We start from the raw sequence: 13,023 nt of genomic DNA, 5'->3' as shown, positions 1-13,023 counted from the left end.
TAAAAGACACCTTCATGGGTGGCTTCTAGCAAAACCATATATATATATATATATATATATATATATATATATATATATATATATATATATATATATGAGATTTGCTAGAAGACACCTTTTATGAAGGTGTCTTTTAGCAAAGTTATAACTAAAAAGTGGAAATCACAACTTGAGGTGTGGCTTGCTAAAAGACACCTTCATGGGTGGCTTCTAGCAAAACCCCATATATATATATATATATATATATAGACACATACACACAGACACACATGTATGTATGTATCTTAGTTCAGTGGCGGAGCCAGGATTTTTATCGAGCCTGGGCAAAATATTGACCGCAAATTCACAAGTGACATAATATATAAATGGTCATAAATCGAAATAAAAGAGACTCGTCATTTTGTCGATAAAAGTACAATTTAAAATAAGAGAGATAAAAAAAAAAAGAATTTGTAAATATATAATCTAATATGTTAAGGAGAATTTGGTTGTATAGGAGAGAGGATTAGGGATATATCAGTCTCAAATCCATAAACTATGTCCAAACAATCCAAAAGCCCTCTCATAATAACAAATAATAATTAAAGAAGAAAAATGAGAAGAAAATTATTAAAGAATTAAACGGGAAAAGAAAATCAATTAAAGAAAAAACATGAGTTTTGGCTTAAAAAAAGAATTAAAAAGGAAAAAAAAAATCAATTAAAGAGAAAATGTGAGTTCTGGGTGTCATCAAACCCACAACCTAAGCAATGCAAACACGCGCATCTACCACTAGGACGAATCAGCTTGTGTGATATCTCTGTCACACATTTTATATTTATTAACTATTTCTTGTAAATATCTTGTAGCGACACAAAGAGAGTATGGGTTGAGCCCGGACGCGTGTCCAGGTTAGCTGGATGGTAAATCCGCCCCTGTCTTAGTTGGTTCTGATTGCAAAAACCAATTACTTGGATCGGATTAGAAGATGTAATACCCATTATTTTTTGTTGAATAAATGTAATACCCATTATTTGTTTTTATGCAATCACTGTTTTCAATGAATCCGGTAATTTTGTATCACAAAAGAAGAATTAATCTAAACTAATAATAATTGAGTCTTTTTCAACAAGCAAAATATTAAATGCATTTCCTCTTAATTTTCAATCACAACACAGCTTGTTTATGTGGCACTTCTCACTCTTGCTGCTTTTCATATTTTTTTTTTTATCTTTTCCAAAATTTAAATCTAAAACATACAATGTTCACAATTAAAATGACATTCAAATTATTAGAAAAAATAGTAACAAACCATATAATTATGACATTCAAATTCATTTAATGGACCATAATTATTACTCCCTCCATGCAAAATAATACGACGTTTTGAGCATTTAACATGTGTTATGACAAAGATAAATTAAATAATTGAAAGCAGAGAGAGTTATAAATAGTTAAGATTATAATAGGAAAAATAACATTAATATTTTATTGATATTGTAAAGTAACTTATAATTTAAGACATATAATTTAACTCATCAAATGTTTAAACTAATGTATTTATGTACCACTTTTTTTTTTTTTGAAGGAGTATTTATGTACCACTTTTATTCACAATATGGGTACTATCTTCTTAGAAAATATTGCTTAGGGTCAACAATCTCTCTTGCCTCTTCTTGCAGTTTTATTTGTGCATCTCAATGATAGTCATTTTATTTTCTTTAATTTATTAATTTACTCTGTGTAAACCCACGCAATGCACGGGTGACGTGCCATTTTTTTTATTCTCCGATTTTTTTCTTATTTATGAATGAAATATTTATCCCGTAGTTTTTTAAATTTATCCATGTTTTTTTTATGCCACGATGAGAAATATGTTTCATAATTTCTTTTTATGTTTGTTAGTGATAAATATATGACCAATGTTTTTATGTTGTAGTGAAAAATATATTTTCATTATTTTTTATATTTACTAACTAACAAACAACATTTGCCTTTTTTTATTATGAACATTATTTTTATGTTTCAATAATAAATATTTGACCCATGTTTTTTAATATTTTTTCAAAACAATTAATTTTTAGAGAAGGGAACTCTTGTGAAGAAAAGTTAGCTAATATTGATTTAGCACTTTCGTCTTTTGTTTCGTTCCCTTTCCTTTCATGATATCCAATTAACGTAGAAAACATAAAAAATAGGTTAAGTTTGCCTAACTTTAGATTTTTGTCTTTTTGAAAAGGTGTTGACCTAATTTTCCTTCTTTCTTCTTTGTATTTTTCTTTTATTTTTTAGTTAATGCATCTTGTCAAGCTTCTTCAAAATCTAATTGCTATTGTATACGGTCTTCAAGTATCAGAGCTTGATTTAATACATTTGAGTTTTAGTGTATGATCATGTATACTTGAACATATATTAGCATATCTGATTGTTCTTTTAATAGTTTGTTATCAGCTGAATTTTAGAGACATTGTACAAAACCCATTTTGTTTCATCATGATCTACCAAATTTAACCACTCAGAAATCTAATCTTTCTAACTAATCAATTCAGAAAAAGAAATTGGTAACCAAATCTAGTCCTCGTCGGATTGATACTTTTTGTTATTTTATAGAAATTGTGTACTTAAAGCCCATTAGTTTCCCTTTTGTGTCTTGCGAAAAGGTTATAAAATAATGGAAACTTTGAAAATAAGAATAAATTATTCTGATTTATTTACGTGACCTCTTTATTGAGCTAAAGGGGCAAACACAATAGTTTGATGTACTCAAGAGACATTTAATAATAATTTTTATTTTAAGAAGTTTTTTTTTTCAACTCCATAAGCCCTGCAATCTATTTAATGTATAAAAGGAGAGAATGAGATTTATAAATTATAAAGTGATAAAACCATATTCCATTTCTCACATGCAACGGGGAAAAAACATAGCTCAAATTGTCAAGTTTTTTTATGTTATAGTTATTTCTCTTTCCCTAATTCCTGTTGCAATGAATGCTGGTTGTAAGTAATTTTTTAACCTTTTCAAATTTTATTACTTACTTCCTACATAATATTTATCACATTTTAATAACATCTTTTTATTCTCTTCTTTCTTTACAGACCTATTTGAATGTACTACTGATCATGATTGTAGAGATGTATGGTACTGCTCGGATACTCAAGTAGCAAAGTGTTATGTTAGATCCCGCTCCCTAGAAAAAGGAAAATGTTTATGTGTAAAGTAAAAGAAATGTAAATAACTTGAAAAGTAAATTGCAATGAAATTTAAAGTGCATAAATGTAATGAATTTGCAAAGTAAATTACATAAATTTAGATGACTTTAAAAGGTAAATATAGGAACTTAAATCGTAGAATACTTAAATTGTGAAAAAATTAGATCTTCTAATGCATTTTTTTTATTTATTTTGAAAATCAGAGTAAAACTTTTCTTTCAAAAGTATTTTCAAATTTTTTTTTAGTAAAAGTATTTTTCAAAAATGATGACCAGAATAAATGCCACCTATTATAAATCATTTTCGAACAATGTGTTCAACTCGTAATCCATGGACTTTGTAAAACAAGAGTCATTACAATAACACCTATTTATCTGTTGGACCGTATTTTATCTTATGTGCATTCGACAGATAAAAGAAGGCTCAAAGCTGTGAAAATATTTGATTATTATAATAAGACTAGTATTTTGTCTTATGTTAGTCGACGGGGAAAAGGGTCAAAGTCACAAAATTCTCTAAGTCCATGATTGGAAATTGCTGGGTTCAACTGATACTGAGGCCATTTCGACATAAGCAACGATTCGACATGCATTTAGTTTGATGAAGGAAGTTGGTTTCAAGTGTCCAATACGTGGAAGACAAGCAGTTTATGGTCGAGGGAACATGGTGCTTAGCAGTTTAAGTTTTGCAATTATGACTTCTATGTATAAATAATAGTTTTTCATAGGAAAATAAGATCATAAGTCATTTATAGAATTCTTTCCCTTGGTTTACTACTCTTCCACCACATTCAATTCAGCATTGGACTCAGTTGGAAAGGGTATTCCATGAACAATTTTACATGGGCCAAAGTAAGATAAGTTTGAAAGAATTGGCTAGTGTTAGAAGAAAAACACCTGAATCCATTAATGATTATTTGAATAAATTCAGATTGTTGAAGTCCCTGAGCATGAGTTAGTTGAAATGGCTGCTGGTGGCTTAGACTATTCCATTGAAAGAAGTTAGACACTCAACACTTATGGGATATGGCCCAACTGGCTGATAGAGTACGGCAGGTCGAATGGCTAAAAGCTAAAAAAGCTAGAACTCATAAGTATCATAAAAGAGAAAAATATACGCATGTTGAAGAATGTGAGGTTAATGTTGCTGAACTAAAACCCAGGCCTCCTTATACATGTAAATTGTGGAGGCCATTTGATGGGAGAAATTATATCGAACCAAAAAAACGAAAAATATGTTCCTAAAACATACACATTTGATGTAACCAAATGTGATGAAATTTTTGATCTTTTAGTTGCTAATGGTCAAGTAATAGTGCCCAAGGGTTTCGATATTCCTCCATTAGAGCAACGTAAAAAGAGTGGTTTTTGCAACTTTCATAATTTTTTGAGACATAAAACCTCACAATGTGTTATTTTCAGCGATCGGGTTCAAGGAGCTCGAAATGAAGGCAGGCTGAAATTTGGAGACAAGTCAAAGCCTCAAATGTAAGTTGATATTGATCCTATGAAGGTTGTTGATGCAATGTATACTGAAGTTTCTGACTTCAATGTTGTCGAAGCCATCATAGGTGTTGTCGAAAACATATTAGTTAAAGCAAATGTTGATGTTGTTGAATGTCAGGTGGTGGAGGCTACTGAAGGCCCCAAAGCAGATAATGAAGTCATCACTGAATCCCAGTTTGCCGAAAAAATAAAAGTGGCTTATCCTATGATTGAGGAGGAGTTGATTGACTTTCTCAATCGTTGTAGACTAAAAAATTATGAGGTCATGTTGTGCCCCAAGTGCAATTTTGTTTTCGACAAAGAGGCTACTAAGGGCTTGTTTACCGGTGTTTTTGGTAAACAAGAAGACTAGTTTTGATTATTGCAAGCAGGATCAAACCAGAAATCCTAAGACATATTGTGTAATCTTTTTCCAGAAAGTGCGTGAATGTTCATCATATTAATAGGTTTCTTTATGAACAAGACGAAGTTTTGTATGAAAATATTTGTCTCTCGACAGGGAAAACTAAAGAAAATGGAAGTAAAAAAGGATTAAAAGTTTAAATGCATAAACTTAAAGAAAAGGTAAATTGCATTGCATTAATGTAAAGGTGGTTCGACAAATCAGATCACATACATTATGTATGACTCTTTTCTCTGGACACCGGTACTTCAACTGGTAGAATTCTATAAGTGATTTGCCACCTATTTTTTCATATGAAAAACTACCATTTATACATCGAAAACTGCATGTCCCCCACGTCTTCAAAGGGAAAACTGTTGCGTTTTGAATTCAAATTCTTTTACTTCGACAACAACTGTTTGACTTCGACCAATCTTCTCTATGCATCGCCTCTTGTCGAACTTCAAAGCACGTGAACTCTTCTAATTTCTAAACTCCAGACCGTGTCGAACACTTCATGCTGAAGATGACCCTTTCAGTTCTTGAAAGAACAAAAGTCAACTCTCGTTCACTGCATTAAATGAGCTTGTCGAAATTACAAGCTAACAAATTGCCCCCCAAAAATACCATTTTTAACTAAACATATGAATGAAAATATTACCATTTTTGAAAACACTTTATGTATTTTTGGAGGATGATGTCATGATAATTATTACTTTCAAGAGTATTCTTTTCAGTTCTCCTTTCACTGCACGACTTCAAGATTTAGTGGGCCAATACTCTCAACCATGTGGCAGTGCAATAATGCATCAGAACTCAAAAGTTCTTTTCTTCCCTATCAAAACACATTACTTTTCCAAACCTCACATTTACCCATTTTTTCACCATGATGACAACCTTTGGAAGTTTATAGGCTTTTATTTTCTTGAAAAATCTTCTCAACTTCCCACTAACTCCAAAAACTGCCACTTCTCGTAAAACACGTGTAGGATACAATAAAACGCTCTAAACCCCAGAAACAATAATAATGCAATAAATTTAATAATTCAAGAGATTTAGATGCTACATCTACATTTTTCAAAAACATGCATAACTTGGTTTCTTTATGAAATTCTGGCACGTAGTGGACCGATGTCCCATACGATGTCAGGACATCAAGAATGTCGAATGCAATGTCAGGACAACGTAACAACAAATACTTTAACACAATATATAAATTAAAGTAAAGAGCAGTAAGGAAATAACACAAGGTATTTGTTGACCCAGTTCGGTGCAACGTCACCAACATCTGGGGGATCCAAGCCAGGAAGGAAATCCACTATAATAGTATTAATTCAAAGTCCTATGTAAACAACTGTTGAGGCAAAATCCCTAATTAATTTTAAAGATAATAAACCAATATGATTAAAGAATTAATGGACTTTGATTATTTCCTTGGTATTTAACTTGTGTTCTTGAGTGTTTTACTAAGACAGGAACAAGGCTTAAATCATACCAAGAATCAAGTAATCAAAGGACATTTGATTTCAAGATCTAACACTGAGATCAGAAAGTTAGATCAGAATGTTGCTCAGAGATCAGAATGTTCGCACAAGAGATCAGAAGGTTGCTTCTATACAAGCCCAGAATCTCAAGAACATAGATCAAGGTCATGCAAGGCACATGTGACATAAATAAATGTCAAGAGAAGTACTTCTGCATGGATCAAGCAATAAAGGCATCTATGATGATTAAAAGATTAATGGACTTTGATAGTTCTTGGTATTTGTGCATTCTTGAGTGATTAACCAAGACACAAACAAAGTTTAAATCATACCAAGATACAAGAAATCAAAGTACATTTGAATTCATGAACTAACTCTGAAGTTCAGAAAGTTAGTTCAGAATGTTGATCAGAAAGTTGATCAGAACGTTCTGATAATAGTCCAGAAGGTTGTTCATAAGCAAACCCAGATTCATCAAGAACGTGAAGAACATGCAAGCACACTTGACATGAATTAGAGGTCCAGAAAGGTACATCTGCATGGATCTATCAACAATAAAGGCATGAACAAAGATTTATGTCAAAAGGATCTTTAATGTTCATCCAAGACTATGAACATTAAAGTACTAGGATTATTCCAATGAGAATATCATCCTAGATGTTGCATTCACTGCACTTCAGTCGTGTCTCTACTATTAGGATTGATTACATCAAACGTAGTCTTACAAATCATCCTTAAGTGAGCACAAATGAAACATTCTGATGATCAGAATGTTCACTCCTGCACATGCTTCCAGCCATGAACAGTGTAGTTGGTAGAAAGAAGAAAAAGGTAGCAAAAGGAGATCTTGCATCAGAGATAACTTGTACTCTGAACTGAATCAAGCAGATTTCCTGGAAGCATGGACCTTGATGAGTCATAGATAGTCTATTTTATTGCTTTATTTAGTTTAGTTTTATTTAAGATTTGATTTTATTTTATTGCATTTTATTTCCTTTTAGAATATTTTACTTTAAATTGTCTTTTATTTTATTTTAGGAAAGAATATATGATGGAAGGTGTCTTGGAGCAAAAGAAAGAGGACTGGAGCAAATACAATACAAGAATACGAAGATACGAGACAAAAATATGTCTCTACCAAGTCAGAAGCTTGGCACGGCCCGTGCCAACATGTGGCACGGCCGTGCCACCCTCCAGGACCACTTTTGCTGCTTTTCTTCAAGCCCAAGTTACTCCGTTGCAGCTTTACTGTTTTGCCCTTATAGTAGCTTAGTTTCTAAGTCAATTGTAAAGCTATAAATAGAGTAGCACTCCATCATAAACATTCATCTTTTGTTCTTGGAATAAAAGTTCACTTTTATATTATTGCTCTTTTATATTACTGTTTTCTCTCTTCTTCCCCCATGTCTACAATGAACGTTAGTGAGTAGACTTCTTCGTCTTAGGATTATTGGGGAGTCTAATGACTCAATCCTAAACAAAACAAGCCTAAACCCTAATTTCTATGTAACCCTAATTTCTAATCTAGATTCACCGTCTTAACATGGATTAACAATTATCAAACTGTGGAAGCGAAAGCGGAGGGTTTGATAATCGTTAATCCATCATCCCAAACATCAATTCATAAAGCGAGAGCGGAGCTTTGATGTTGGAACAAGTGAATCTAGACAATAATTGCAAAACAGTGAAATAGTCTTTGCAATTATTGAGACAAAGAGTGGTTTCAATCCTCTATGCATCTTCTAGTAATCATGTCAGTGAAATAGGCTTGGTTACTAGAAGTAAACTCTCATCGGACTTTCATCGGAAAGGTGAGGGGCTAAGGGAAACCGGTCTTTAGGAATTAAGGTGTAAACCATGAAATTAGATGTTTAAGTCTTGTCTAGTGAAGGGTTTGTTATTATGATAAACCAATAATCCCAAGGCTCTTTTATTATTATTGTTATTTATCTTCAGCAATTAACGCCCTATTTCATAATCTTTCTTCTTTTCTAATCATTCTCTAAAAGCTAATTGAATTCACAACTCCCTAGCGGAACGATACTCTTCTTACTACTATTACTTCGATAGGCCGTGCACATGCGGTTTGGCTCTATCAAGTTTTTGGCGCCGTTGCCGGGGAGTTGTTGTAATTTGATTAACTTTTTAATAGTGATTAGACTAAAAAAAAAAAAAATCTTTTTCGTTGTTTTATTTTATTTTATTTTATTGTTTTTATATTTCTTTCAAAAAAAAAAAATCTTTACTTTATTCTATTTTATTCTATTTTCGTTTTATATTTGTTTCAAATATATATATATTTATAAAAAGAAAAAAAAATATCTTTCTCTCTCTCTCTCTCTCTCTCTCTTTCTCTTTTTCTATTCTATCTCTATCTGTTTTGATTTCAGGCATGGCTCAAAACCTTTATCAATGGACCTTTTCTCCCCTTTCACCACCTTGTAAAGCTTATGAAATTTTTGGTCACACTGGTGTTGAATGTCAACTGCGTAGTGTTGTTAGAAGTCCCGAGCAGGTAAACTATGGGTTTAGGAATAGTCAAATTTTTTTTCAAAACCCTCAAAATCTTTTTGGACAACAAATATCACCACCCGGTTTTGCAAACAACCAAAGAGTCTCTCAAAAATCCGACTTGGAACTTTTGATAGAAAATTTTGAATTAGATAACATTAGGCATAACCAAGAGTTTAAAGTCAAAGCTGGAATTTTGAATGACACTCTCAATAGGCTTTCCGCAAATGTGGATTCTCTTTCTACTCACAACAAAATGCTTGAGACTCAAATCCCTCAAGTAGCCCAACAAGTAACCTCTTACCCACAACCCTCCGGAGTCTTCCCGAGTCAAACTGAAACCAACCCCAAAAGCCCAATAAATGATATTACACCTACGGATGGTAAGCAATTAGAAGACCCCGTTGTGGAAACCAAGAAAATTGAGGTTGAGGTAGAGAGTGAAAAGCCACAAAGTGAGAAAGTTGTAGTAGAAAGTGGAAAGCCTCACATATCACCACCATATGAGCCAAAAATTCATTTCCCACAAGGGTTTGCTGAGTCCAAGTTAGATGAACAGTTTAGGAAATTTATTGCAATCATTCAAAGCAAATTGTCATCCAAACTTAAGGATCCCGAGAGTTTTCCCATACCATGTGACATAGGATCCAAGACTATAGAAAGAACAACATGTGATTTGGGGGAGAATATTAGTTTGAAGCCATTGTCCCTTAGTGAGAGATTAGGTATCGGATAGAGAAACCTTTTGATCGTCAAGCTAATGACATTAAACGAGCGCTTCGTGGGAGGCAACCCACGCATTTAATTGCTTTTGTTTTGTTTGTTTTTCTTTGTTTTAAGTTGTTTTGTAGGTAATTGTCCAAGTATGATTCAAGAAAAACTGAAAATTTTGAAGCCCCCTGACCAGAAGGTTGGCACGGCCCGTGCTAAGGTTGGCACGGCCGTGCCAGTGTTTTTGAAGCAAAATTGGCCAAGACCCACAGAAAGTTGGCACGGCCCGTGCCAAGGGTGGCACGGCCGTGCCCGACCTCTAGCCTTCTATAAACCCAATTTTTCTCTTCTTCTCCATTCATTCTCCAACACAAACCTCTTTCATCTCCTAAATCTCTCTCTAAACCTCCATAACCTTCAAACCTCAAACCTTCATATCTCCATCAAATCTTCACCAATCCACTCAATTATTTCACCAAACAATTCTAAACTTCATCCTAAACCAAACCCTCCCATCAAAAATAACTTTCATCCACCCAAACCTATAATTCACCAAAACCTTATTCTCCATTAAACCTAACAACCACAAATTCTCAACAAATCTCCATAACCAAACCCATCAACCTTACTAAAACATAAACTCCAACCCTAAACCAATCTTTTCCACCAAATATCTTCCCAAACCCTAAACCTTCAAAACTAATCCACACCAAAGGTCATATGGCTTCAAGAAGAAGTGGTAAGAAACCAGCAAGCTCTTTCGGAGGTCCTCCCTTAAAGAAGCAAGCACAAGCAAAGAATCATGGAATCCAATTTCGAGACAACAAGCAACGGGACAGGTATAAAATTCTAATCTCTAAACCCTTGCATCCTTCTCGATATCCCGATTCTCATACTTTGAATATGCTAGAGCTTAGTGCTGATGTTTATAGGCTTATAGGAAGGCTAGGTTGGACTGATTTGTTGAAACCTATGCGGGTTTATGAAAATTTCACTTATGAATTTCTCAACTCAATTATTTTTACTAAAAATAAGTTGGATTTTGATAACCCTAAGCATAGAGTTTCTTTCTGGTTAATGAATGTTAATTATGATATGTCTCTACAGCACTTTTGTGATACCTTAGGTTTTGCAAACGAGGGGTATATTCATGATTCTTGGGACCCTAGCCTAAAACCGGATAACTATCAACCAGCTGCCTTTTGGGAACACTAGAACCGATGAGCAGTTCATGTTATGGGCAATGCTCTACAACCACCCGGTCAACACTTGCTTTTATCTGATTGATTACACTAGACGTTGTCGGTACTAGACCGGCCGGTAAAGGAGATATAGTGGTGGGTGGCATCATTACATACATAGGTAGGCATTTTGGCATTGGTGAGGATGAGGGGATCAAACAAATTGAGGGAAACAATAGACTTAACATGGACACCCTCATTACTATTTCATCAAACCTCGTCCACCACTCCATCACCAACTCAAGTTTAATGTGCCTATCATGTTTTTACTTCCTAACCCGTCTCGGACTACCACCGAGGTGGAATTTGTTGTATGTTGATGATGTGCAGGTTCTTAGTGAGCAAGATGATGATGAGGGAAACGATGCTAACTTGCACCATGATGTAGGAGAAGGTGCTAACTTGCACTAAGAGGAAGAGCACCATGACACCATATAAAGTAGGATAGAGGTAGGAATGATGAGGATTAATGAGCTGTTGTGGGCTATGCTTTATAACCATCATATAACATTTGCTATTATTTGCTTGATTAACTTGTTTCAATTGTTAAAAAGAAACTGGATGATAAGAGTGATATAATGGTAGGTGGAATCATCATTTTTCTTGCTAGGAAGTTTGGGGTGAGTGTGAATCAAGGGATCAAGAGGATAGAGGGAAACTTTTGTCTAGACTTATATACTATCACTACTTTGTCCTTAGAACCCATGAACCTACTCACAATTACCAATACGAATGGAGAATTATTAGAGCTTATTGTTTGATTATTCTACCTAATCCGGACATAACCAATCCGGAGGTGGTGGAAAATTTGCTTTATGTTGGTACTAACCCACAGGTACATAATGATCGTGATGATGATGGTAATGAAGAGGAGGTAGGTGCAAACTTGCACCATGAACAAGAAGCCGGTGGAAGCTATAATGATGAACGGCGGGCATAGATGCAAACCAAAGTTCAAAGAATAAGCACCGAGAAACAAGGACAAGGTGTTGAAAGGAACAATGTCCAAAGGAGCAATTGAATAAATGAAGAAAATAATCACATGCTCCGAAACATGACGCAACACCTTCACCCTCCAAAGTCCACCTTATGGACCTCAATGTACAATTGTGAGCTTTCCTCTTCCTATCTTCCCTTATCTCTTCTCTCCTTCTCCTACTCTCTCTCTCTTCTACTCTTCTTTCCTCTTCTTCTACTTCTTCTCTTTTAATTTCTTTTTCTTTGAATCATTGAGGACAATGCTTCCCCTAAGTGTGGGGGGGGCCTAATAAAGTGTCTAGAGTCGTAGTGTTCCCAAACTCCCTTGAACTTTATTCTTTTGTTTTGTTTTTGTAGCAAGAGGCATGACTAGTAGCTTGTTTTTAATGTAAATATGGCATGAAAATTTTTGTTTTGTCTCTTCTTTAGGTTGCTTCTTGTACATGAAAGTAGTTTCTTGTGTTTCTTATGTTCTTGCTATACCTATGTCTTGTTTTATTGTGAAAAATTCTCCAATGAGAAAAGCACCCGGTTGCAATCCTTGAGCAAATGTATGAATAGGTATTTTAAGGAACACGTTCTATCTTTAGTGTTAACTTAGACCCTTTAAAGTCTTAAGAGTAAAAGTAGTATAAGTTTGTGTGGGAAAATTAACCAAATTGTTCTTAATTGTTATATTCTTTTTAATTTGTTAATGTTAAATGGGGCGGGAGAATGGCACCAACATGTGGGGGAAAGGACAATTACATCCTAACTTCCTAATTGTGGTGGTGACTCCTTAATTTGAACTTAAATGAAACAAATTCATCAATGCTAGGGGGAAAGGACAATCACATCCAAAAAGACTTCCTACGCGGAGATGAAACAAATAATAATTTTGCAGCACTGCTTAGGGTGATTTTGAATCTAGGGGGAAAGGACAATTACATCCGAGAAGACTTCCTATGAGGATAGATAGCCCCTAAGCATCTGCAGCCTCTTGTGCTTAATTGTTAAATTAATTCAATCTTAACCTAAATTCC

The 13,023-nt window shown here is 34.1% G+C and overlaps 1 long non-coding RNA gene across 1 annotated transcript; it reads left to right on the top strand.

Moving 5' to 3' along the window:
- The first annotated feature begins 1,614 nt into the window (after window positions 1-1,614).
- LOC146899024 (uncharacterized) lies at window positions 1,615-5,131 on the top strand. Its single transcript, XR_015021939.1, has 3 exons — window positions 1,615-2,976; window positions 3,076-4,676; window positions 4,813-5,131. It is a non-coding gene; the product is annotated as an uncharacterized LOC146899024 (long non-coding RNA).
- The last annotated feature ends 7,892 nt before the right edge of the window (window positions 5,132-13,023 follow it).

Source organism: Medicago sativa, chromosome 8 (genome assembly GCF_051527215.1).
Source record: "Medicago sativa cultivar Bolivia chromosome 8, Bolivia_mono, whole genome shotgun sequence".
NCBI classification, from domain to species: domain Eukaryota; kingdom Viridiplantae; phylum Streptophyta; class Magnoliopsida; order Fabales; family Fabaceae; genus Medicago; species Medicago sativa.
Note: the sequence above shows the minus strand (reverse complement) of the source record. Positions and strands in the feature narration are given on the sequence as shown.